Genomic DNA, 27,882 nt, shown 5'->3' on the forward strand with positions numbered 1-27,882 from the left:
GGAAGTCAGGAGAGAAAGCTAACAGATGATGCCATGTTCACCATGTGCCCTTCCAGCTGAGAGAGAAACCCTGACTGTGTTCGCCATGTGCCTTCTCACTTGAGAGAGAAACCCTGAACTTCATCGGCCTTCTTGAACCAAGGCATCTTTACCTGGATGTCTCTGATGTGACCATTTCTATAGACTTGCTTTAATTGGGACATTTTCTCTGCCTTAGAACTGTAAACTAGCAATTTATTAAATTCCTCTTTTTAAAAGCCTTTCTGTTTCTGGTATATTGCATTCTGGCAGCTAGCAAACTAGAACACTGTAGTACACCAGGAGGATAGCATGGGATGAAGGGCAGCACAGGTGCCCTTACAGGAAGAATTCCCTCTCCCACAGGCTGGTACCAGGCCACACAGAATGTCCTGCCCATGTGTAGAGAATGAATGAATGAATGAGTCCCCCATGACTGCCAGACGACTGACCTTGTACCTACAGGACCTCCCCAAAAGGAGGCTCCACAGGTTTGGTCACCTCTCTGACCTCATCTCTACAACTTTCCCATCCATTTCACCCCTCAGAGCTTTAGTTAAACCAAACTAAAATGTGCCATGCTTTCTCTGCTCTGTGCCTTTCCACATGCTGCCACTGCTATCTAGACAGACCCCCACCTCTACCCCAACCCCATCCTTTATCTGCTTGGTGGGTTGCCACTCATTCTTTAGGGCCAGATTCAGATTCACAGCCTACAGAAGACCCTTGCAGACCAGACTTTCTCCCCAGCACCTCACCCAGACCCTGTAACAGTCTCTAGTCATTGCAGCCGTGCCTGCAGTGGGCTGCAGGGAAAGAGAAGATGAGTTCCAGTTCAGCCTGGCCCCTTCCCTTTGACTTTGGCAAATTGTTCTGCCTCTTCACCTTTCTATTTCTTCATCTGCAAACAACAGCTGCTTGCAAGATTTTTGTGAAAATGAAGCCATATATAAAAGATGCCAGTCAGCTAATAGGTGTAAATAAAATGTTATTATGTCTGTAAATTAGCGGTATGTGTTTAGGGGGACATCTTGCCAGTTGGTCTGTGAGCTCCTGGAGGACAGGGACTGTTCTGTTCCACTCTAAGTCCCAGTCCTCAGCACAGTGCTGGCTCCCACAAGTGCATCTTTGCTGACTGAATGAGTGAGCGAGTCCCTTGAGGCACTGGAGGGTGGCCAGGTGTGTCCATCCATTTCACACACTTGCCTGATGAGACTCCTGCACTAGCAGCACTGCCCGCTCTGATGACACTCGTCTCAGCCCCTAGCCATTATTTGCATCTCCCCCAACCACCTGGAGCCTAACAGCGGAGGAGCACGGGGTGTTTTTGAGTAAAAGGAAATTAGCAAATGGGGGGTCCAAGTACTCCGTTTAACATTCATACTCACTTGAGTATCCATTAGCAGAGCAGAGAGCATTTTCTATCTCAGGAAGTCTAGATCTCACTAAAGAAAGTGCCTGGGAACTTAGGTGGCTTGGGGAGCTGCACAAACTGCTTCAGGCCACAGGGGAGGAAGCACCCTCCTTCTTATGCTGTAACTCCTGCCATTTTCCAAATTTATTTGTACTGGATGTCCCAATACCGCTGAAAAGAGACATATACAAAAACATACATTCATTAAACCGGTCTTGAACGCCTTCTATTCACTGAGCTCTGCAAAAGTAAGGGAAACAAAAATTAAAAAATTATCCTAAGGAATTTACACTTTAGGTGCAAGGTCAATGGCCCTAACAAACATGCCCCTAAATACAATGGCCCACACCGTGTAGGAGTTTCTCTCTTTCATAATAATCTGAAAGTGAATTCTATTGCATAAGGTCATTCAGGGGGCCAGGGTTCTTATGAGGCATAGTTTACAGATAATAAAACAGAAATCTTAAGAGTAGGGCTCAATTAATTTATTTTCTTTTTTTTAACATGGGCAGGCACCAGAAAATGAACCCCGGTCAATGGCAGGTGAGAACTCTCCCACTGAGCCACTGTTGCACTGCCCTCAATTAGTTTTTATATATGTACAGACCTGTATAACTGTCATCCTGTTCCGGATATAGAATATTTCCAGCACCCAAGTTCCTCCTCTCTTATTGCTTTGTCAAACCCTAGGGAGTTACCTTCATACTACCATCAAAATTCACACATCACCTCCACATTCTAGTCCACGGGAAAGAAAAAGAAAGAACGTGGAAGGTAAGCAATTTCCTAATAAAAATGTCACCTGGAAGTTGCACAATCACTCTGTTCACACCCTTTTGACTCACTCTGTGTCAAATGGCCACATGGACTGCAAAGGTAGCTGGCAAAAACTGCCACCAGTTGGGCAACCACAGGGGCCAAAAAAATCTCATGAGAGTCTATTATTAAGAGGAAGAAGGAGAGAATGGATACCAAAGGTGGGTGTCCAGCAAATGGGGCAAGTGGAAGGCAACACACTCACCCAGACTTGAGGAACCTGTCTCTTAAGAGAAGCTCATGGAGTAGCAGCAGCCCATAGACAGTCCTCTGTAGCTCACTGCACTCAGGAACAGCACACAGGCATCTGGCAGGGTCAGGTGTTAGAGTCCTGGAAAGAGACAGAGTTGGGCCTTTGAACAACGGGGCTTTTCAACTGCATGAGTAAAGGCACAACTCCTCCAGCATGATCAGGGGCGAGGATCCAACAATAGTATAACATCACAGGACTTCTGCTCCAAGCTTGCCATGCCTTCTCAGCATTCACGCTTAGGGAGCACAAGCCTTTTCCCTATAATTCCCGGAAGCAGGGGTTGAAGCCATGCCATTACATCTATGACATGCCACCTGAGGAACCTACCTGAATTAATTACCTCAAGCACTTGGTTTTAACTACTTTGCATGGAGCTTTGTAAGAAACCAACATGTGAAGAAGTGGTCTTAGATAAACTCACTCTTACCTCTAAAGGGGGCAATTAGCAGGGAGCAGCCCAATAAGTTCATACTTTAGTAGGGAAGCCAGATAACTAAAGTAAATTCAATATGATGAAAGCTCTAATAGCGGTTCATAAGGGGTGCTCGACACAGCATTAGTGCAGCGAGAAAACCTTCGCGTTGTCATAAGTAAAGCAGGCGCCTTTAAGTACACAAGAGAAAGGACATGGGTACCAAAGGAAATAACATGAGCAAACGGGATTAGGGTATGAAACTTTAGGTGCAGCCGCAATAAGCCCCTTAATGAATAGCAGCAACAAAATTATATATACAAAGGGGAAGAAATGCCCGTTTACTTCCCCTACCCCCACCCTACCAAAAAAAAAAAAAAAAAAAAGAATTCAACAAATGGCTGCAATATCAGGACAGTTACATGGGAAAAAAAATGAAATGTGACCCCCACCACACAGCATACAAAAATAAAAATCTTTGGTGATATAGCTTCACTGTAATAAACACTAAATATAGCTGGCTCTCAGCGTCCTGGAAGTTAACACTAAAAGGAAACCTACCTATTCTCATTGTGTGATAAAAGTAAACCCCCAAGCTTGTCAAAGGCAATATCTTCCAAAAGCACATATGTATTACTTGGTGTTTAGGCAAAACTGTTATGTCAGAAACTCCAGAAAACACTGACCTAAAATAGAAATATGTTACCCTTTCACATAATAATCTGAATGTAGGCAGTGGTCCAAGGCTGACATGTGTCTGTGCTCCGTGAGGTCATTTAGTGACCCAGGTTCCTTCAGTCTCATTGCTTTGCCCTCCCCAAGGCCATCACTACTATACAGATGGTTGACAATGGTCACATCTACATCCCAGCCCAGGAAAGAGAAAGAGTAAGAAGGGCAAGCAACTTCTTTATTTAAAAATATAAGCTTGAAGTTGCATACACCAATTCAACTCACACCCCATTAGTCAAACCTAATCACGTGAACACATAGCTGCAAGGGAGGCCAGAAAACATATGTGCTTGACTAAAACTCAGTAGCTTTGATTGTCAAAAGGAAGAAGAGAAGCTATTAGTCACTGCTTCAACACACAAATACAGATTTTCACAGAAATAAAGCAACTGACTGACAAAGGAATAAGGAGCACACTAAGACACTCAGCTCACTGGCTCCCAGGCTTTATATTTCTTAAAAACATGCACTTATTCGATTTGTTGCTGTCTCTCAATTACTGGTAAAGAGGAGAGATAATTAGAATAATTAATTCAAGGTCTAATAAACTCTACAGGCATCAGGTTCAAATCTCTACCCCAATAAACTCTCTGCTGAGATAAAGGTCAACATTAGCCAAGGTGAAAAGGTGGCTGTTTCCTCTCTTGACTTCCTACATTATGGCAGAAAGTGGATGAAGTCAAGGCACAGTTGTGTCTTATCTCTGGCTGAGAAATGACTCTGCAAAGAAGTTTTACTCCAAATTACTCATTCATTTCAAAGACACTGTCTACCATGCGCCTGACTCTAGATTAAGCCATGGAAATAGTGAACAAATATAAGAAAAATTCTTGCTCTTGTGGAGCTTAAATCCTAAATGAAGGAGATGGACACTAATCAAAGACTCAAATTAATATATAATGCCACGTTTGAAGAAAAAGAATAAGTTTCCTCAGCAACATAGAAGACAGTATGCAAGATGAAAAGTCAGTGAAGGGCTCTTTAAGGAAACAAGTAGTCTGGAAAAGCATGTGTTGGATGTCTGGGGCTCACTGTTTGGGTGTTCCTGTGGGCAAGGGTCTCCGTCATCATCTGTCTTCTCCACTCTAACCTTTAGAGGAAAACGTTCCGTTCAGCCCATCTCCATTCCTTCAGCCTGAAGCTACACCCTTGGATGTGAGGGTCACCAGTGAACAGGTACCCTTCAAAATTTTGAAGTTCTAGGGAAGATAGAGAAGCTAACTTGGAAGGTTAATACTAAAACAGGTGGTGAGCTCAGCCCACAGCAAATGAAAGGCAATAAGACTCGCATAAATCTCTAAAGACTTCTCCAAGAAACTTCCTCTGTGTCTTCCACAGTAGAAAGGGGTTTCTCCTGCTTCTGGCTCTCAGATCACCTGAGCTTCTCCCTCTTGGAGGCATCTGGCACCTTGAGTCATGTGTCACAGTTAATTTTTCCTTTTCCCCCACTGGATTGTGAGCACCAACTTCACACAGTGAGGTAAGTTAAGTAGGTGTTGTTTCCACTTTACAGGTGAAGAATCTGAGGGTCAAAGAGATGAAGTCATTTGCTTAAGCTGAGTTGAATAATGAACTAAAATGTGTTTTATCCAAAAGTTTGGAAACTTTCTAGAACACTGGTCTTTGGATCAACATAAAGTTTTGGTTTTAAATGATTTTTTAAAGACACATAAATCCAAATTCCTTATCTTTTACAAAAATCTGCCTGGAATTCTAAGTTCCTTAAACAGCATAAAGTTATTTAAAAAATACTTACATATATAATTATACATGTACTCATAACCATAGCTATATCTAAAGTAATTAAATAACTGAAATAACAACAATAGTTTCAAATATATAGCACAAAAATATTCAGAAACAACTAAACCTTTGTTATAAAAATCACAAATAAGAAGGTTCCACTTCCAGCATAGCAATGCAAGGAGCTCTGGTAAAAATTATTTCATAAAACACTCACTTGAAGTCACCAGAAATAGTCCTAAGAGCAAACAGCAAAGAAAGAAACATTTATTCAAGACAATTTACTGAAATTTGGTAAGAATAGGAACTTTCTATGGCATTTAAGCCACAACCCACTCCTTTTTCCCCTTCTAGCTCAATGTGACTGAAACTCTAATCCAGGTGAGTACAGCCAAGATCACAGAGTTCCCTCTCCCCACAGCTTTCAGTCAGAGGGGTAATAATGTCATCCTAGGAAGGGCAAGATGTCAGCATTTCTCATCTTGCCCCCATGTACCTGTTCCAGAGATAAGTTCCAGGAGAGGGTGGCTGAGAGCTCCCTACACCCAGCTCCCACTTATGGCATGAAGTTTCCACCTTGAGCATGACATGGTGAAACTACTGGAACCCTGATCACCTTCACCCCAGCTTGGCAGGTCAAGGCTCCGCACCAAGAAAGGCAATCCAAGAACACCTGAGGCTACTGCCTTCCTAATCCATCATGTTCCCAACTCCTAAACTAGGAGTACCAGTCCAAGGAAAGCAACCACTACCTCTGCTTTTTGCTCCAGAGACTTGGCTCAAAGATTTTGCTCAGGGAGTAAGACAGTTCATAAAACAGAGAATTCTGAGGCTCTTTCCAAAGGAACTGACTTCATTTTCAAGAGAGTGTAGAGAACTTTCAAGCCTAAGGGCACTATCAAAAATAGTGGATGCTGTGGGGAAAAACAATTAAGAGACCGATCTATTCATTAGGGATATAAGCTAAGCCATAGGCTTTCTATTCTACCAGAGAACATCAGGGAAAGGAATAGCTAAGAATAGTGTTCCTGGGGTCAGAACAAATTTGAAATACAGACCTCAAAAGCTATCTCTCAAAGGACACCAAGTTTAATTGGATCACTCCATGGAGCGATTTAAGCCCAAGGCATTGAAAACAACAAAGCCATTAGCCAGCAATTTGGTAGAGCTTAACATCTGACATGGAGAGAGAAAAAGAGAACCCTACCCAAACCACAGCTATCCAAAAGTGGCTGTGTCCAAGGCTGCTCTCTCTGAGGAACAACATCAGAGATGTTTCTTTTGTCACAAAGCAAAAAAAGAGGGAGATAGACTTTCCTAAAAGCCATCCACTAAACAAATAAACAAACAAATAGCAATAATAAGCCCTGGGAGGAGGGGAAAGCCAGAGTTATCACAATATATTTTCTAAAATGTCCAATTTCCAGTTAAAAATTATTAGACATGTGAATGTCACCAAGATGGCAGAATTTCTCTGAGGTTCCATTCCCCACAGATTCTTTAAACAAATTGCAAAAACTGGCAAAGCCATCTTTCATAGAGCTCCAGAAGACAGTTAAAGGGCTGCAGTAACTGGATGTGCTGGTTTGAAAATACGTCACCCAGAAAAGCCATGTTTTAATCCTGATTCAATCTTGTGGAGGCAGCCATTTCTTTTAATCCTGACTGGACAAAGTAGGTTGGAAACTTTGATTAGATTATCCCCACAGAGAGATAACATATCCAACTATGGGTGTGACCTTTTGATTAGATGGAAATGAAACTCCACCCATTCCAGGTGGGTTTTGGTTAGTCCTTTAAAAGAGGAAACATTTTAGAGAGATCTCAGAGCTGACAGAGAGAGAGTTGACACAAACTTCAGAGCACAGCTGAGATAGATTTCAATACTTGGAGAACAGAGACATGATTTGGAGATGCTTGGAGCCCAGCAGATGTCGCCATGAAATGTTAAGCAAGACAGAATCTGGATTGAGCCAAGGGAAGCCAAGAGATAAAAGCCAGTCCTGGAGAAGCAAAGTGAGGAACCCCACAGGAACAGAGACTGAAAGCAATGGAGCCCAGGAGGAAGGGGCCAACAGATGCTAGCCATGTGGCTTCCCAGCTGACAGAGGTGTTTCTGACCCATCAGCCTTCCTTGAATTAAAGCATCCTTTCTTGAATGTCTTAGTTTGGACAAATTTATAGGTTTAGAACTGTAAACTTGTAATTTATTAAATTCCCTTTTTAAAAGCTATTCCATTTTTAGTATATTGCAATCCAGCAGCTTATAAACTAAAACACTGGGTGAACAACAAATTTTTTAAAAGACAACTTAAAAGTGGTAAGTAAAGCTTGTGGACCCATAGCTGCCCATCCACCACCCACTCAGAAGCTCAGTATGGAGCCAGCCAGTAACTTCAGTCCAAGTTCTACAGGGAGAAGAAGAAGCCCTATGTGCACACTTGGTTGCACGTGTACCTGAATCAATCTGTCTTGTGGATGAGAGACTAAACCAGGACAACTTGTCTCTGACTTGCCAATCCAGAACTTGCCCTGCATGCCAAAGCACCATGCAGGCAGCTAAATCAGTGTAAGGAAAATCAAATCAAAGCACTTTGGGGCAAATGATTATCAGCATCAAAATATGCAATAGAGTACATAGGACCTGGAAGAAGGAATATTTTAATAGGAGAAGAGGTGGCACTCAGATCCTGATAAATGGGAGAATTCCTAAGGCCATGAATGTATGCCCAGAATAAGACACATACTCAGAACAAACTGAAGAAAAACCATACTTTCAACATGGGTTTGTTATAGGAGGACTAAGTTCTGAAAGACAGGACCACCGAATATTTAAAAGACTTTAAAGGTGGGGTTTTTTTGTTTATTTCTTTGTTTGTTTACGTTAGCTCCTGGCATTCAGGGAAATCTCTGTCATATCAATATCTGAACACAAACTGAAAGAACAGACACCTCAGGAACTAAATTCCAGAGGCAGTCAATCTTGCATATACAATATACAAGAAAAGATTGCAAGGCATACAAAGAAACAGGAAATGCTGACTCATCCAAAGGAGCAAGATAAAATATCAGATCATCAACAAAGAACATCGGATTTTGGAGATACTAGACAAAGAATTTTTAAAGTGGTCTTAAATATGCTCAAGGACCTAAAGGGAAACATGGACAGAAAACTAAAGGGTTTCAGAAAAATGGTTTATGAACAAAATGAATATTTCATTAAAGAAATAGAAACTATAAGAAGGATACAAACTACAGATATAAGAAATATTGGAGCCAAAGAACACAATAATTGATATTAAAAATTATTTTGAGGGGAAAATAGCAGACTGGAGTTGGCAGAAGAAATATCCAGCGAATGTGAACAAAAGACAAATAAAATAATTGTTCTGAGGAGCATAAAGGAAATAAAATAATGAAGAAAAGTGATCAAAGCCTAAGAGACTTGTGAGACACCATAAAAAGTACTACTCTACATGTTATGGGAATCCAAGAAGGTAAAGAAAGAGGCAGAAAAAACACATGAGGGTATAATAGTTGAAAACTTCCCAAATTTAATGAAATACATGAATATACACATTCAAGAGCTCAACAAACTCCAAAAAGATAAACTCAGAGATCCATAGCCAGACATATGACAACCAAACTGCTGAATGCCAAAGAAAAGAGTGTTTGCTGAAAGCATCAAAAGGGAAGCAAGGCATCAGGTTAAGGGAGCCTCAACAAGATTAAGTGCTAATTTCTCATTAGAAACCATGGAAGCAAGAAGGCAGTGTTATATATTTAAGGTCCTGAAGGAAATAAACAGACAGCCAAGAATTCCTTATCCAGCAAAACTGTCCTTCAAAAATGAAGGAACGTTTAAAATATTCACAAGAGAGTTTGCCAAAAAGAGATCAGCCCAACAAGAAATACTAAAAATTCTGCAGGGTGAAGGGAAAAGACAGGAGAGAGAGACATGGAGCAGAGTACAGAAATTAAGATTATCAGTAAAGGTAACTGTGCTGGTTTGAAAAGATTGTATACCCTAGAAAAGCCATGTTTTAATCCTGGTCCATCTTGTGGAGGCAGTCATTTCTTTTCATCTCTATTCAGTACTGTAGGTTGGAAACTTGATTAGATTATCTCCACAGAGTTGTGATGTGCCTGAGTGTGGGTATTAACCTTCGATTAAAGAGAGATGTGACTCCACCCATTCCAGGTGGGTCTTGATTAGTTTACTGAAATCCTTTAAAAGAGGAAACATTTGGAAATGTTTACTAGAATTAGTTTACTGGAATCCTTTAAAAGAGGAAATATCTGGCCCCAGGCAGCCAGAAACCCTTGCAGATGAAGAAGGAAAATGCCCCCAAAGGAGCTTCACGGAACAAGAAGACTGGAGAGAAAGCTAATAGATGTCGCCATATTCACCATGTGCCTTTCTAGTTGAGAGAGAAACTGAATGTCATCCACCTTCTTGACCCAAGGTACCTTTCCCTGGATGGCTTAGATTAGCATTTCTGTAGACTTGTTTTAATTTGGACATGTTCATGGCCCTAGAACATGTAAATTCACAACTTAATAAAGTCCCCCCTTTAAAAGCCATTCTGATATATCACATTCTGGCAGCTTGCAAGCTAGAACAGTAACTAAAAGGATAAAAAGAGAGCCAAAAAATAAAATAAAGTAGAAGATGTGACATGAAAACCAAAGTGTAAAATGGCTGAGGTAAATAAAAAACCTTTACAGTAATAACATTGAATGTTAATGGATTCAACTCTTCAATTAAAAGACACAGACTAGTAAAATGGGTTTTAAAAAGTATGATCCAACTTTCTGTTTTCTATAAGTGACTGACTTTAGACACAAGGACACAAATAGGTTTTAAATGAAAGGCTAGAAAAAGATATTCAATGCAAATAGTAACTAAAAAACGAGCTGGGGTAGTCATACGAATATTGGACAAAAAAGGCTTTAAATGCAAAGCTGTTATAAGAGACAATAATAAAAGGAGCAAACCACCAAGAAGAAATAGCAATAATAAATATTTATGCACCTAACCATGCTGCCCCAAAATACATAAGGCAAAACATTAGAAAAGGAGAAATAGACATTTTTACAATAATAGTTGGAGACCTCAATACACCACTCTCATCAGTACATAGAACATCGAGACAGGTGATCAATAAAGAAAAGAGAACTTGAATGACATGGTAAATGAATCATAGCTAACAGATATATACAGCACATTGTTCCCCAAGATAGCAGGCTATACAATTATGCAGACTTCATTCTCCAGGATAGACCACACTTTGGGTGACAAAACAAGTCTCCACAAATTCTAAAGATTGAAATTACACAAAGTACTTTCTCTGACCTTGGAATGAAGCTGGAAATCAATAACAGGTGGAAAGTTGGAAATTTTTTAAATGCAGGGAAGTTAAACAATACACTCAAAAAAAAACAAAGGCCAAAGAAGAAATTACAAGAGAAATTAGAAAATATCTCAAGATGAATGAAAATGAGAACACAACATAACAAAGCTTACAGAATGCACTAAAAGCAGTGCTGAGAGAGAAATTTATAGCCCTAAACATTTAAAAAGGAATAAAGAGCTAAAATCAAAGACCTAACTACACACCTGGAGGAATTAGAAAGAGAAATAGCAAACAAATCCCAAAGCAAGCAGAAAAAAATGAATAACAAAGATTAGAGTAGAAATAAATGAAATTGAGAATAGAAAAAAATAGAAATTACAAAACTAAAATTGGTTCTTATTGTAGATTAATAAGATTGGCAGACCCTTAGCTAGACTGAAAAAGAAAAAGAGAGAGTAAAAATAAATAAAATCAGGGTGGTGCAAGGATAGCACCGTGGTAGAATTCTTGCTGGTCATATGGGAGAACTGGGTTCAATTCCCAGAGCCTGCCCATGCCAAAAAAAAAAAATTGATAAATAAATAAAATCAGAAATGAGAAGGGGACATTACTACTACATGCAGAAATAAAAAGGATCATAGGAGGATTCTATGAACAATAGTATGCTAACAAATTAGACAACTTTAGATGAAATGGGTAAATTCCTAGAAACACACAAACTCTCTACGCTGACTTTAGAAGAAACAGAAGACCTCAACAGGCCAATCAGAAGGAAAGAGATTGACTCAGTCATTAAAAGTCTCCCCATACACACACAAAAAAAAGTCAGGACCAGATGGTTTCACAGGTCAATGCTACCAATCATTCCAAGAATTAACACCAACTCTTCTCAAATTCTTCCAAATATCAGAAGAGGAGGGAATACTAAGTCATTCTATGAATCCAACATCACCCTTATACCAAAGTCAGATAAAGATTCTATAAGAAAAGAAAATTACAAACCAATTTCTCTGATGAGTATAGAAGCAAAAATAATCAACAAAATATTTGCAAATGAAATCCAGCAGCACATTAAAAGAATTATACATCACGTGTGTTGTATCCCAGGTATGCAAGGGTGGTTCAACACAAGAAAATCAATTAATGTAATAAGCCATGTTAACAAATCAAAAGGGAAAACCACATGATCATCTCGATTGACACACAAAAGGCATTTGACAAAATCCAGCATCTTGGGGTGCATGGGTGGTTCAGTGGCAGAACGCTCGCCTTTATGCGGGAGACCCGGTTTCAATTTCCGGACCCTACACCCCCCCAAAAAACCAGCATCTTTTCTTGATAAAAACACTTTGAAAGATAGGAGTAGAAGGAAATTTCCTCAACATGATAAAGGACTTATACGAAAAACTGACAGCTGACATTATACTCAACAGTAAAGGCCAAAAGCTTTTCCTCTAAGATCAGGTACAAGACAAGGATGCCCACTATTACCACTGTTATTCAATATTGTGCTAGATGTTCTATTCTTCTCTTCTAGCTAGAGCAATTAAGCAAGAAAAAAAAAATAAAAGAATCCCAATTGGAAGGGAATAAGTAAAACTTTCATGATTTGCAGATAATATGTTCCTACACATGGAAAATCCAAAAAAATCTACTACAAATCTACTAAAGCTAATAATTTCAGCAAAGTGGCAGAGTACAAAACCAACGCACAAAATTCAGTAGCATTTCTATGCATAAGTAATAAGCAATCTAAGGAGAAAATCAATTTTAAAAAACCCATTTACAGTAGCAACTAAATGAATCAAATAACTAGAAATAAACTTAGCCAAGGAGATAAAGGACATCTACACAGAAAACTACAAGACATTGTTTAAAGAAATTAAGGCAAAATTAAATAAATGGAAGGCCATTCCATGTTCATGAATTGGGGAATAAGCATCATTAAGATGTCAATAATCCCCAAATTTATTTACAGATATAATGCAATCCCAATCAAAATTCCAACAGTGTATTTTGCAGAAATGGAAAAGCCAATTATCAAATTTATTTAGAAGTTAAAGGGTTCTGATTGACCAAAAACATCTTGAAAAAAAAATAAGATGAAGGATATACACTTCCTGTCTTTAAAGCATATTATACAGCTCCAGTAGTCAAAACAGCATGGTACTGGCATAAAGATAGATATATATTGACCAATGGAATCAAATTGAGAGTTCAGAAATAGACCCTTGCATCAATGAACAATTGATATTCAACAAGGCTACCAAGTCCACCCAACTGGGACAGAATAGCCTCTTCAACAAATGGTAATGGGAGGACTGGATATCCACATGTAAAAGAATAAAAGAAGGCCCCTATCTCAGACCTTATACAAACATTAACTCAAAATGGATGAAAGATCTACTAAGAAGAACTAGGACCATAAACCTCTTAGAAGAGAATGTAGAGAAGTGTCTTCAGAATCTTGTGGTATGCACTGGTTTCTTAGACAGTAAAAGCAAAGCACAAACAACAAAAGAATAAATAGATAAGTGAGACTTCCTCAAGGTAATTCGTAATTTCCTTTGTGATTTCTTCTTTGACCTAAAGGTTGTTTATGAATACCTTGTTTTATTTCCACATATTTGTGAATTTTCCAATTCTCTTGTTATTGATTACTAGCTTCACCCCATTGTGAGCAGAGAAGATACATTTTATGATTTTAATATTTTTCTAATTTCTTGAGCCTTGCTGTGTGAGCTAATATGGTCTATCCTGGAGATTGATCCATATGCTGTAGAGAAGAATGTATTCTACAGCTGTTCAGTAAAATATTCTGTATATTCCAGAACTCATTTAAAAAATCTTATAACTGAACAGCAAACAGACAACACAATTTTTAAGTGGGCAAATGAAATAGACATTTCTCCAAAGAAGATATACAAATGATCAAAAAAGCACATGCTCATTATCATTAGCCATCAGGGAAATGTAAATCAAAACCACAGTGGGCTATCACTGCACAGTCATTAGAATGACAACAATTTTTTTTTTGAAAAAAGAAAATTACAAGTGTTGGAGAGGATGTGGAGTAATAGGAAGAGTTCCCACTGTTGGTGGGAAGTCTTTGTGGAAAACATGTCAGTTCCTTAGAAATTTAAGCATAGAATTATCATATGACCTAGCAATCCCACTTTTAGGTATATACCCAAAACAACTGAAATGGACTCAAACAGATATCTTTACAGATATTCTTAGCAGCATTATTCACAATTGCCAAAAGATGGAGGCAACTCAAGTATCCACAACAGATGAATAGATAAACAAATTGCGGTATGTACATTCAAATGGAATATCATTCATCCTTGTAAAGGAATGATACTCTGATACATGTGGCTACATGAATGAACCTTGAAGACATCATGTTGAGTGAAATAATCCAGACACGAAAGAACAAATATTATATGAGCTCACAGATATGAAATAATTAGGATAAGCAAATTCACAGAATCAGAAACTAGAATACAGGTTACAAGGGGTGGGGTGGTTATAGGAAATGGAGTTAGTTCTTAATTAATGCAGAGTTTCTGTTTATCATGATGAAAAAGTTTTGGCAATGTATAGTGGTGTTTAGCACAACATTGTGAATGTCATCAGTACTACTGAATTATATGTCTGAATGTAGTTAAAAGGGGATATGCATCAGCTTAAACAATAGGAATTTATTTGCTCACATATTTTTCTATGAGGATAAAAGGAAGTCCAAATCAAATTGTCATCAAGGCAATGTTTTCTTTCCAAAGACCCACGTTCTGGGGCTGGCTGCTAGTGATCCTTGGTGCCTCTGTGACATGGCAAGGCACATGGCAGCATTTCCTGGTCTCTCCCTTCTCTTCCAGGTTTCATTGATTTCAGTTTCTTGCTTCTGTGGCTTCCTCCCCCTCTGTCTGAATTTCATTCAAAAGACTCCAGTATAGGATTAAGACCCAGCCTGATTGAGGTGGGACACACCTTAACTGAGATAACTTCATCAAAAGGTCCCATTTATAATGGGTTTATATCCACAAGAATGGACTAAATTTTAGAATGTGCTTTTCTGGAGTACATACAACTTCAAACCATTGCACCAACATTCTTTCACAATAAAGCACACCACAAACTATAAATAGAAGAGAAATTCTCCAACATGATAAAGGGCCTTGTTGCACAAAAGGCAATGTGGTATTTGTGACCACTTAATTTATCAGTTCAGATTCATGGACAACACAGACTTCAGCGATATACAAAGAGATTTCATTTATTTATTATTTTTAATAGGAAAGTAATTAAAAGAAAGTAATTACAGGTAATTACAAGAGCTTTCAAAGATAAGGCATAGTTACATCACCAGATAAGATGGCACCAACACCTGAAGAGAAGTGCTGGGAATTCTTGGAAGCAGCATTTCAAGTCTCATTAGTAAAAATCAACAGCAATCTTGAAAACAGCATTAGTAAAAATCCACAGCAAAGAATTCTTTTCCTGGATAAGATTCTTATGAGGTGCTCTTTCTTTCTCATTAGATTCTCCTCTCTCTTCTTCTTCTCCCTGATAAGATTCTCCTCTCTCTCTCTTCTTCTACTCCTCTAACTGCTTGCATGCAGTTTTTATGATACCTTTACACAATAGTGGTTGAATTCCAGTTAGTTTACGTGACCTGGCCCAGTTGGGTGCTCTGGGAACTGGCTAGGGACCAAGAGGAGCTTCCTGGGACATAGATATCAGTATCAAAGTGCATCTCCTTCCAGGAGGATAGCCAGTCCTCCCAACTAGAGTGCACATTTCAACCGTTTCTAACCAAGGTCACTAAGGGCAACATCAGTTGAACAGAACAGACTCTACAAATTTATCTTTTCCTTACAGGCATCTACCACAAATTTACAGAACATTGCACTTAATGGTGAAAAACTGGATGCTTTCTCCTGAGATCAGGAATGAGATAAGAACGTCTGTTCTCACCACTTCTATCCAGAATTGTATTGGAAATTCTAGTGAAGAAAATTACACAGGAAAGTAAAATAAAATAAATTCAGATTGGAAAGAAAGAATTTAAAATATCTGTACTGAACATGGAACCTCGAGTAGGGCATGAGATTTTGTAAGTTTGTCCAGAGTGATGCCCTGATAAATCCCAGAGTGATTTGAACAGTGAATAAAAAAGTATTTGCAAAGTCCCCTTGGGGGAATGGTGAGAAAGAGGGAAAATCTAACTTCCCCATTTGCGAAAGGCCTGATATTCTCACAAGCAGTGAGGACAACAAAATCAATAGAACTGAGCCCTCAATCTTAGGGTTTGTTCATATGAAACTTATCCCCACAAAGGATAAACTAAGCCTACTTAAAATTAGGCCTAAGAGTCATCCCCAGAGAAGCTCTTTTGTTGCTCAGATGTGGCCTATCTCTCAGTCAATATAGGAAGGAAACTCACTGCCCTTCCCTTCTCTATGTGGGACATGACTCCCAGGGGTGTAAACTTCCCTAGCAATGTGGGACAGAAATCCTAGAATGAGCTGGGCCTCAGCATCAAGGGATTAAGAAAACCTTCTTGACTGAAAGGGGGAAGAAAGAAATAAGATAAAATAAAGTGTCAGTGGCTGAGAGATTTCAAGTAGAGTTGAGAGGTTATCCTGGAGGTTATTCTTATGTGTTATATAAATAACCTCTTTCTAGTTTAAGGTGTATTAGAGAGGCTAGAGGGAAGTGCCTGAAACTGTAGAGCTGTGCTCCAGTAGCCATGTTTCTTTAAGATGATTGTATAATGATATAGCTTTCACAAAGTGACTGTGTGATTGTGAAAACCTTGTTCTGATGCTCCTTTTATCTATAGTATGGACAGATGAGTAAAAACTATGGATTAAAAATAAATAAATAACAAGGGGAACAAATGTTAAAATAAATTGAGTAGAGGGAAATACTAGTGGTCAACGAGAGGGAGGCGTAAGGGGTATGGTATGTATGAGTTTTTTCTTTTTTCTGTTTAGTTCTTTTTCCAGAGTGAAGTAAATGTTCTGAGAAATGCTCATAGTGATGAATATACAACTATGTGATGATATTGTGAGCCACTGATTACATACAAAGTATGGAATGTTCATACATTAAGAATGTTCATGGTTAATTGGGTTTATTAATAAAAATTTTTTAAAAAGGAAAGAAAATCTGCACTGAAACATAATTTTACATACAAAAATGCTAAAAAAATGCACTTAAAAACCTATTAGAACACACAAGTTCAGCAGGTTTGCAAGATATAAGACAAATACACAAAAGTCAATTATATTTCTATACACTTGCAATGAATCATTCAAAATAAAATTAAGAAGACAACTCTATTTACAAAAGCATCAAAACGAATAAAATATTTAGGAATAAATTTGTAATAAAAGTGCAAAACTTATACTCTAAAACTACAAAACATTGTTAAAGGAAATTTTTAAAGATCTAAATAAATAGAAAGATGACCCATGTTCATGGCTCAGAAGGCTTAGTATTGTTAAGGTGGCAATGCTCCCCAAATTGAGCTACAGATTCAAACTAAAATCCCTATCAGAATCCCAGCTGACTTCACTTCTACTTCCCAGTAGAAATTTACAAACTGATTCAAAATTCATTTGGAAATTTGAAGGATGCAAAATCCAAAACTATCTTGAAAAAGAGGACTCACATTTCATGATCTCCTGTTGCAAAACAACAGTAATTGAGAAGGTGTCATACTTGCATAAGGTTCAATGATGTATTGCTTAGTGGTATGAAATTGAGAGTCCAGAAATGAATCCATATATTAATCTATTCATCTTCCATGGAAAATCCATCGATTTTCAAAATGGGTGCCAAAACAATTCAATGGGGAAAGAAAAGTCTTTTCAACAAATGGTGCTGGGATAACTGGATAGTTGCATGCAAAAGAATGAAGCTTGAAACTTAACACACACATACACAAAAATTAACTCAAAATAAACCAAAGACATAAAATAAGAGCCAAAACTATAAAATTCTTAGGAGAACACATAGGGTAAATCATTGTGGTATGATACCGAAAGTACAAACAAGCAAAGAAAAAGATGAATTGGAATTCATTGAAATTTAAAACTTTTGTGCTTCAAAGGACATGAACAAGAAAGTGAAAAGACAATCCACAGAATGGGAGGAAATATTTGCAAACCACAGATATGATAAGAAGCTTGTACTTAGAATATGTTAAGTACCCATACAACTCAATAATAAAAAGACAAATAACCCAATCAAAAAATTGGCAAAGGACCTGAATAGACATTTTTCCAATACATAGATTGTCACAAACACATGACAAGATGCTCACCATCATTAGTCATCTGGGAAATGCCAATCAAAACCACAATAATATACCACTTCACACCCACTGGGATGGAGATAATAAAGAAGTCAGAAAATGACATGTTGGCAAGATGTGGAGAAATCAGAACCCTGATACATTGCTTGTGGGAAGGTAAAATGGTGCAGCCACTTTGGAAAACAGTTTGGTAGCTCCTCAAAATATTAAACATAGATTCAATATATGATCCAGCAATTTCATTCACAGATACATAGCCAAATGAAAACATATGTCTACACAAAAATTTGTACACTAACATTCACGATAGCATTATTCATAACAAGCCAAAGATGGAAACAACCCAAATCTCTATCAACTGATGAACAGATAAATAAAATATGGCAAACTCATACAATATTATTATTGGTTGAATATTAAGGAAAGTAATACTGTTACATGCTACATTGTGAATGAACTTGAAATCATTAAACTAAGTGAAAGAAGCTATTTACAAAAGACTATTATATGATTTTATTTATATAAAATATCCAGAATAAGCAAATCTATGGAGACACAATTTGTGGTTGCTTAGGACTGGGGCAGGGGAGCTCATGGGGAAAATGGGAGACGATAGCTAAGGGGCATATGGTTTCTTTTCCAGGTGATGAAGGTGTTCTAAAACTGGCTGTAGTGATGATTCATTACTCTGTGGATATACTAAAATTTGAATTGTAGACTTTGAATGGGTGAATTGTATGGTATGTGAATTATATCTCAACAAAAGTATCACATGCACATACACACACAAACACATACATACATAAATGCAAAAAGATCTGGCATGATTCAGGACTCCACACACTTTCCATAGCAGGAGCTACAGCAGTGCAAGTTGAATATTCCTTCGCTGGCCGTGGACATCCTGTAACACCATTGTAGAAGATTCCAGCAGTCCACATTGCATCCAAAGAGCAGTCTGGAGGAGACCCTCTTCAGCCAGCATCTCCCACATAAGCAATGTTTGCAGCCTGGAACTCAGGGAGACCCAGAGGAGCAGGACTCTCTTTTCATGGTTACCTTCCAACCCTCCCAGCTCACCCAAAGAGCAAGACAGATAAAGCCCTATTTCCTTCCAGGTTCATCTCTGAAAATCATGGGGGCATGTTTAAGATGGGTTAAAAACATATGGTTGCTGTCATTTTGTTTCTGTGTGTAAAAATATATAGTTTATGTTCTCAAGATTACTTCTGGAAGAATACTGGGCCCAAAAGATCAGGGTTGAGAAGCTCCATTTATTAAGCTACACTCTCTGTGCCAGGCAGATATATTCTCTCATTTAATCCTTAACCTATGAGAAAGTATTAATATTCCCACTTTACAGATGATGGGGTGGGGCTGAGAGAAGGATGGGATTTGGGGTGTGTTATCCCTAGGGAAGCCTCAGGTCCAAGAGTCCCAACCATGCTGCCTTCCCAATCCCTGTGCTTTAGGACTCGGATTTGCTTCAAGTGATGAAATGACTAAGAACATAGCTATTACGAGGCAGAGTCTCCTGTGTGGCTCCCTGCTCCCAGGCTCCCCACCGCCTGGCTCTGACCTTCCCCCTGCAGACCTGGTCACATCCTTCCACCTACTCAAGACATGCAGCTCCCACTGCCTCAGAAATCACATCTGGTCATCCGGGCCTCTGTGCTGGTTTAAATCTGTCATGTACCCCAGAAAAGGCCAAGTTCTTTTAATCCATCCCTGTGGAAGCAGACCTATAATGGGTGGTATCTTTTGATTAGGTTGTTTCAATTGAATTGTGACCCAGCTCATTCAAGGTGGGTCTTAATCTTTTACTGGAGCCTTTTATGAGAGGATAAAAGGGAGAAAAACAGAGAGAGCTTGGAGAGAGAGTTTAGAGAGAGTCCCAGAGATGCTAAAAGAGGACCCACAGGAGCTCAGAGAGAAGACTTCTGAATCAGGAGCTAAAAGCAATGAATCCTGGGAGCAAAGAACCAGCAGACATCGCCATATGCCCTCCCATGTAACAGAGGAACCCAGATGAATCGGCCTTTCTTCAGAGAAGGTATCTTCCTCTTGATGCCTTAATTTGGACATTTTCATGGCCTTGGAACTATAAATTTGGAAACTAATAAATTCCCACTGTAAAAGCCAACCCATTTCTGGTATATTGCATTCTGGCAGCTTTAGCTAACTGAACACCCTGCCATGTGAGGTCCCTGGCAATGAGGCCCCACCAGCTTCTCTTGCCATAATTCCTCCTGCATTCTGATAGGAGGCCACATCAGCCTCTTTCCCCTTCTCCACTATCACTGCACATCTCTAAGCCATTATTCATGCTTTCACTCAGCCTGCCTTGCCCTTGTCCCCTTTTCACCATCCCAAGTACCTTTTATTCTTCAGACTCTCGCCCAAATGCACCTTCTCTGTGATGCTTTCCTGGGATTTTACACCCAGTCCCTCTGTTTCACGCAGAGGCCACTCATCTGGCCTCCCCACCATTCTGCCTTGTATACCACCCTAGCCCACCCCAGCCCTACACCAGGCCCTACCTGGATGCTGAAATGAGTCAAGAGCCTGAAGGACCCCACAGCTGGAAGGAAGGGGCTAAGGCAGCACCAGCCTTCCCAGCCTCTCACGGATGCCTGTGGAATCCATTTCTACTGGCCTCTCGTGTGTGCTGGGCCATGTGGCACCTGGAGAAACAAAGCAGAAAGGCTCCATGTTGTTGGAGACAACAGGGTGCAGGGATTTCAAGACAGGCCCAGAGAGGTTTCCTCTATCCAAGGCCCCCAACCCTGGGTGCCTCCCTGTGGGCACATTCAACGAAAAATTCTCCTCACCTCTGAAGTGCTGATGGTGTTGCTACTGCTTACCCATAGAATAGGCCTTAGTTTCCCTGTCACTAAAACAGGCCATAAAAGTACTGACTAATGGAATCAAATTGAGAGTGCAGAAATAGACCACCAAATCTATGGTAAACTAATCTTCACTAGGCCCCCAAATCCACTCAACTGGGACAAAACAGTCTTTTCAACAAACGGGCATGGAAGAACTGGATATCAATAGCTAGAAGAATGAAAGAGAACCCCTATCTTACACCCTATACAAAAATTCACTCAAATTGGATCAAATACCTAAATATAAGAACCAGTACCATAAAGCTTCCAGAAGAAAATGCAGGGAAACATCTTCAAGACCTGGTAATAGGAGGTAGCTTCCTAAACTTTACATCCAAAGCACAGGCAACAAAAGAAAAAATAGATAAATGGAAGCTCCTCAAATAAAATGCTTTTGCGCCTCAAAAGACTTTGTCAAAAAAATAAAGAAGCAGCCAACTCAATAGGAGAAAATACGTGGAACTCACACATTGGATAAAGGTTTGATATCCTATATATATAAAGAAATCATACAACTCACCAACCAAAGAACAAACAACCCAATTATATAATGGGCTAAAGATATGAACAGACATTTTTCTGAAGAGCAAATACAAATGGCTAAAAAACATGAAGAGATGCTCGTTTTCATTAGCTATAAGGGAAATGCAGATCAAGACTACAATGAGATACCACCTCACACCTATAAGAATGGCTACTATTAAATAATCAGGAAACTATGAATGTTGGGGAGGATGTGGAGAAATTGGGACACCTCTGCGCTGCTGGCAAGAATGTATATTGGTGCAGCCGCTATGGAAGACAGTCTGGTGGTTTCTCAGGAAACAAAATATCAAGTGGCCCTATGGGGTGGCAATAGCATCCTCGTATATACCCAGAAGAGCTGAAAGCAGTGACACAAACATAGATTTGCACACCGATGTTCCTAGCAGCACTATTCACAATTTGCAAAAGATAGAAGCAATCCAAGTGTCCATAAACAAATGAGTGGATTAACAAAATGTGGTATATACATACGATTGAAAATTATATATCACTAAGATGAAATGACATCCTGAACCACAGGACAAGATGGATGAGCCTTGAGGACATAATGCTGACTAAATCAGCCAGACACAAAAGGACAGATACTATATGATTCCACATTTATGACCATGGGAAAGGTAAAATCAGAGGCTTATAATACAGAATATAGGGCACATAAAGATACACACAGATGCTTGAGATGGGTGAATAGTTTGTTAATGACATTGAACTTAATCATAAGGGAATAGACAGAAGCGAAGGCAGTTCACTACTGGGTCTATAAATAATACTACCATATTGAAGTTGAACATGATTGAAAGGGGTTGTATAGACTTGTGTCCCACCAATTAACACTACAAATATAAATAAGTTCTCGCATTAACTACTGCAAAGGTATGAATCTTGTACAAAGAATGTATAATTTGGGGATATAAGGGGGAAATAATATTGCATGCTCTGGGCTATGTTTAAAGAAAAAAAGCAGGCCACAGAGAGGAAATGGAGGTGCAGGGCTCTCTAGCTCTGGCATAAGTGAGATGCAGGAACAGAACTTCTGCAATTTTTCTACTGCCTTCCTCCTGCGTTCCTTCCCTGTCATGAGTCAACAGGTACTCATGGAGTGCACCTTCCCATGCAAGGGCATATTTCTTTTACAATTGAAACCCATAGAATCCTACAATTTTGCATCTAGAAAGAGGGTCAGAAGAAGAGGAAAGGGAAGGAGAAGCCACTTTTATTGAGCATACCTATGGCCCAGGCGATGGGCTCAAAACTGTCCCTGTGTTTTTGCATGAGATGATCCCCTGGATGCAAAAGCACAGCTTAGAGGTGAGGAAACTGAGACTCAAAACAGTCACGTGACCATATTAAGGTCACAATGCTTGTAAGGGACAAAAGTAAGATTTGATCCCAGATGTCCTTTCTGCCAAATCTAGAGAGCTATTCAAACTCCTTCAGTCTGTCTGAGTCATCTAACCCAACCCATGCATTTTGTGGACTAGGAAACTCTCAGAGCCTCAGAGAGGAGCAGAAACTGGCTTCATGTCACACATCAATTCCCTGGCACTAGATGTGTCTCCCAACCCCCGTTCCAAAGAGCCTGTAATCATTACGTGCAGACAGTATCCACAGAATGAGGCACACTAATTCCCGGGAACTTGTTTGTTACGAAAGGCCTTCTGTTCCTACTGTGCATGGGGCTAGGGGTGGAGAAAGGGCTCCGTGACTCATGCCGGTACAGAGGAGCTGCTGGAGGACACCAAAACAGGAGATGATCTAGAGGGAGCGCATAGCTGAAAGCTGAGCTGGCACCGGATGAGGTGCTGGGGACTCAGGAAAGAAATTCTGGCACCCTCTCTTCCCAGGGTACTTCTCCAAGCCAGGGATGAGCCAGCGAGGCCTGGCGCGGCCCCTCCATGGGAAGCCTTTTGTGCAGCAGCAGTAACAGCAAGGACCTGAGTCTTTAGAGCATGGATGCAAGACCACAGACAGGAGTCCCAAGTCCCCAAGTCCACCCAGGACAGCACCACGGCTCCTGCTTAGCAAGGACCTGGAAATGCATAGGCAGAGGGTAGAGCCCTGACTCGGTCACCTATTAGCTTCCATTGTGTGGGCATATTCCGTAAAAGGGATCTCTCATAGGTTCTTTTGTTAATAAAAATGAAATGAGACCATGCACTGAAGCCCTGAGTAGAGTGCCAGGGGTAGAAGCTGCAAGTAGTAAATGTCAGGGTGGCCTTTCTCCTCTAGGCCTGGCCACCGCTGGTGGGCTGGAGAGATAGGGTCCTGAGTCTGTTCCCTTCAGAGCCTTCCAAGTACACAGGAGGCCCAGCACCCAAAGTCTAGCCCCTTGACAGATGCCGGCCTGTGCCCACAGCCTGGCAGGGATGGTGGAGGGAAAGGCAGGGCAGACAGCTAAGATGTACTAAGCATCCACAACAGGGAGCCTTTGGGTCCAACCACTCCTACAACTGCCCTATTTCTTCAGCTTTCCCTAAGGCACATCCGAGGACAGCAAGAGGCATGGCACACAGCTCCTCCACCACTGTGCTGGGCAAGCATGGGACAATCACCTCCCCTCTCTGGTGAACCCTATATGGTCAGCTGAGCTGCCCCAATTCAGCCCTCATATTTTCTGAGTCTGCTGTACAATTTTTAAAAAAGTAAAAAAATACAGCCCTGCTCATAATTCTTCATAATAATCTGTTTAATGTCTCCCTTTCCCCCAAACACTCTAAGTTCCATGAGGGCAAGACCGTGCCTATCATTTCCACTCTTAAATCCCAAGTGCCTGGTACACAGTAGGTGCACAAGAAATATTTGTTGACTGACATGCTCCACACTCGGGCTTCATGTGGAGCCATAGCACAAGAGCACTTACGGAATAGCTGCAATACACCAAGTACTGAGTATCAAGTACTTGTCCATAGAATATCTGATCTCATCTTAATAAACTTAAATAGTAGGTATTATGTTCATTGTATAAATATGGATACATCAGCAGCTCTTGGAAATTAGGAGGTTTGCCCAAGTTACACAACTAGGAAGCAACAGAATCAGAATTTGAACCCAAATGTGTTTAACTCCTAAGGCATTCCACCCAGATCTCTTGGAATTCCTCTATTCTCATAGAGACACCCAAGTTATATTCTTACCTTGAGCTCTTTTTTCTTTTTCTAAGCTGTCTTCTCTCTTTTCTCCTGAGGCCATGTTACTGCTTAAAGGATAAAACTAAAACATTTACTGACATGTTTATTGAGCATCTTAAATAGGGCAGGCCCCATGCCAGGCACTGGTGATATAGCAGAGAACAAGATGGCAACAATCCAACACTAAAGAAGTTGACAATTTTTAAAATAATTTAGCAATAAAATTTATTTGGCAAGCACTGTGCATCATGCTCTAAAAAAAATTTGATATGCATCCTGGGACAAAAAAATCAAGGTCATCTCATTTATGTGAGATGGACATTTTTATTACTAACAGTATTTTGTTGTTATTAGCATCACCAGGTACAGTGCAAAACCAGCCTGATAAAAATCCAAACTGAAAATAATTTAAACAGCTGTCGAGAGAAGAAACCAGCACTCACAAAGCACTGCCAAAGAAAAAGCAGCTGAATTCATTTCTGGCTCAAAGAACAGAGAGCTGTTCTTGTAAGATGCATCTCTATCCCTCCGAAGAAAGAAAGCAGAATGTTGCTCTTATATAGGATTTGGGAAGAGTGGAGTTCAGGGGCTGGCAGACTTTCAGAAGTAGGAGATTTTAAAGACTGGGTAATCTCAACGTTGGAAACCTGGCTTGAGGCAGTTGTTGACTGGCTGATTTTCAGAAACAGCAGCGTCAATTATGAGCTGATTTTCAGAAGCATTCTATTTGTGCAAAGTTATCATTGATTATGTTGAATAGATGTAAACTGATTCTGGAAGTTATCTGTTGCTCTGGCTTAAGAATCCTTTCCTTAGAGGGTGGGAACTTTTTTATTTTCATGGATAACAAATCTCGATTTATTCTGGGTCGCTCATTCAGAGAAGTGTCCTTTAGTCATATGGAGTGTTAATACAAACCATTTGTGTGGATTTTTACCTTTGTTTTTTTCTCATGGGCGGGCACCGGGAATCAAAGCCGGATCTCTGGCATGGCAGGTGAGAATTCTGCCACTGAGCCACCGTTGCACTGCCCTCTGTGGATTTTTATTTTTTTTATTTTTCATTTATTTATTTATTATTTATTTAATTTTTGCATGGGCAGACACTGGGAAGCAAAACTGCCTGTGTGGATTTTAAAACACAAATATTTAAGGTCTAATTCTGCTAAGAGGGCCTGTGTGATTTTTATTTTCCTCTCTTTCTCATTTCAGGTGATGCCAATTTGAAATTAGATTAGGTTTGCCCTCCACTCCCAGGCACATCATTTACATCTGCACAAACTTCAGTCAGGGAATCATTCTCTGGACCTCAGCCTCCACACTGCGTGAGGGCAGAAATGCCTACTCAGTGGAGCACTGTGAGAATTCGCTGGCGGAGCGGCGGAAGCCCCTAGCACAGGGCTTGCACACAGTAGGCATTCAGCAAATGTAAATTCCTCCCCCTCCACCTTTTCCTAAGGAGACCCTCAGTCTCAGCTGGGAATTTCAAGCAGAGGGACAGTGCCACAACTCGGACACAAAATGCCAAACCGAACTCGTGACCTGTCATTTGAAATCCTGTTTACAAAGAGTGATGAATAAAATCATCATAAAGCAAGGGAGAGCTGCGTTCATACAGTACATATGCACATATATACACACAGGCACAAAACCCTTTTTATGTTTGTTGAAAGAATGAATGAATAAGGGAGTGTTTCAAAAATGTCTGAAATCCAGTGACGATTATAAACTATTCAGTAAATGGTACAGGACAATTGAGTGGCTATTTGGGGTGAAAATAGAGATCTTTATTCTCTACTTTCAACAAAATACATTCCAGAGGTAGAAAAACTTAAATATCAAAAACAAAACTTATAAGCAAAATACTGGAATAAAATAAGGAAGCAGTTTAAAAGGTTAATTTCCTTAATATATAGTAACCTCTTACAAATAAGTAAGAATTGGATAGAAAAATGGGAAAAGCATTGGCAGAGACAATGCAATGTATTTGCCAACCTGTATCCTCTCTTTACTAGGCACACACATAGACTAGATGTGCCAGCTGTCTGATGTCTAAGTGGGTCTATGGATCAGCTCTGGCCAACAGAATGTGAACAGAAGTGACATGTGCTCCATTCTTTTCCCTTCCCTCATCTCCTGACTAGATGCAGATCATCCCATGGAGGATCCCAAGGGCAGAGTCACAAGATGGAAGGAACCCATGTCCCTGAACCAAAGATTGAAGGTGACCTGCTAAATACATGATTAAATTTTGACATGAGCTCTTTTAGCAGTTAACATATCCTAAGCTAATCAACTTACTAATGCAAACGTGGTCAGACTATTTACAAAGGAATGACCACAGGTGGCTTAAAAATATACAAAAGGATGCTCACTCTTACTCATAATCAAAGAAATACAAATTAAAATTCTAGAATACTATTTTTGCCTATTAGATTGATAAGAATCAGGAAGTACTAAAGCATACTATACTGGAAGGGATATGGGAAACAGATAATCTCATACATTATGGGTAAAAGTAAACTATGGTACACACTTTTAAGAGGGCAAATAGGAAAAAAAATAAAAATAAAAAAAATTTTTAAAAAGAGAGCAAATAGAAATATTTAAAATGCACATACCCTTTGACTAACCATGTAAGAAACCTAGTTATTTCTTCTACCTGCATTTATCTTATATTACCTTATATTTACAACTATGCACAAGGACATAGGCAGAATATTCACTGTATTATTGTCTCTAACAGCAAGATACTGAAGCAGTCTGAATGGCCTTCCATATCTAACTAGGTAAATAAATTACAGAACAGATATGATGGAGTATCATATGGCCACTAACAAAATACAAAAGAGAAAAAAAATTAAAAAATAAATAAAATGAAAAAAGAATGAGCAAGCTCTTCACATACTTTTGTTTACCATCATATATTGAAGTGAACAGAGTTAGATGTAGCAGAGTATATAGAGAAGATGACCATTTGTGTGGGGAATAGGAGGAAAAAAGATATTTATTCATAACTGCTTGCCTAAGCATAAACTAATTCTGGAGAATATCCAGATACAAAGAAATTGGCAAAAAGCATCAGTTGCTTCCAAGAAAAGGAATTGAGTAATTGGGCAGGAGGAATGGGAGGGAGAAATTTTGTTAAAGGCTGTTTTGCATTTTATGCCACGTGAATGTATTTCTTATTCAAAAATAAACTAAATAGAATAGAGCATAAAGATCATACGATTATCTCAAAAGACACAG

General features: G+C 39.5%; 1 long non-coding RNA gene across 1 annotated transcript in view; it reads right to left on the reverse strand.

Moving 5' to 3' along the window:
* Positions 1-2,473: 2,473 nt before the first annotated feature.
* LOC143676094 (uncharacterized) overlaps positions 2,474-27,882 on the reverse strand; it is a 54,232-nt gene continuing 28,823 nt past the window's right edge. Inside the window, exons 2-3 of the long non-coding RNA XR_013171815.1 lie at positions 20,613-20,756; positions 2,474-2,579 (exon numbers count right to left, since the gene is read on the reverse strand). This is a non-coding gene — a long non-coding RNA (uncharacterized LOC143676094). The remainder of the gene's footprint in view (positions 2,580-20,612; positions 20,757-27,882) is intronic.

Source organism: Tamandua tetradactyla, chromosome 3 (assembly GCF_023851605.1).
Source record: "Tamandua tetradactyla isolate mTamTet1 chromosome 3, mTamTet1.pri, whole genome shotgun sequence".
NCBI classification, from domain to species: domain Eukaryota; kingdom Metazoa; phylum Chordata; class Mammalia; order Pilosa; family Myrmecophagidae; genus Tamandua; species Tamandua tetradactyla.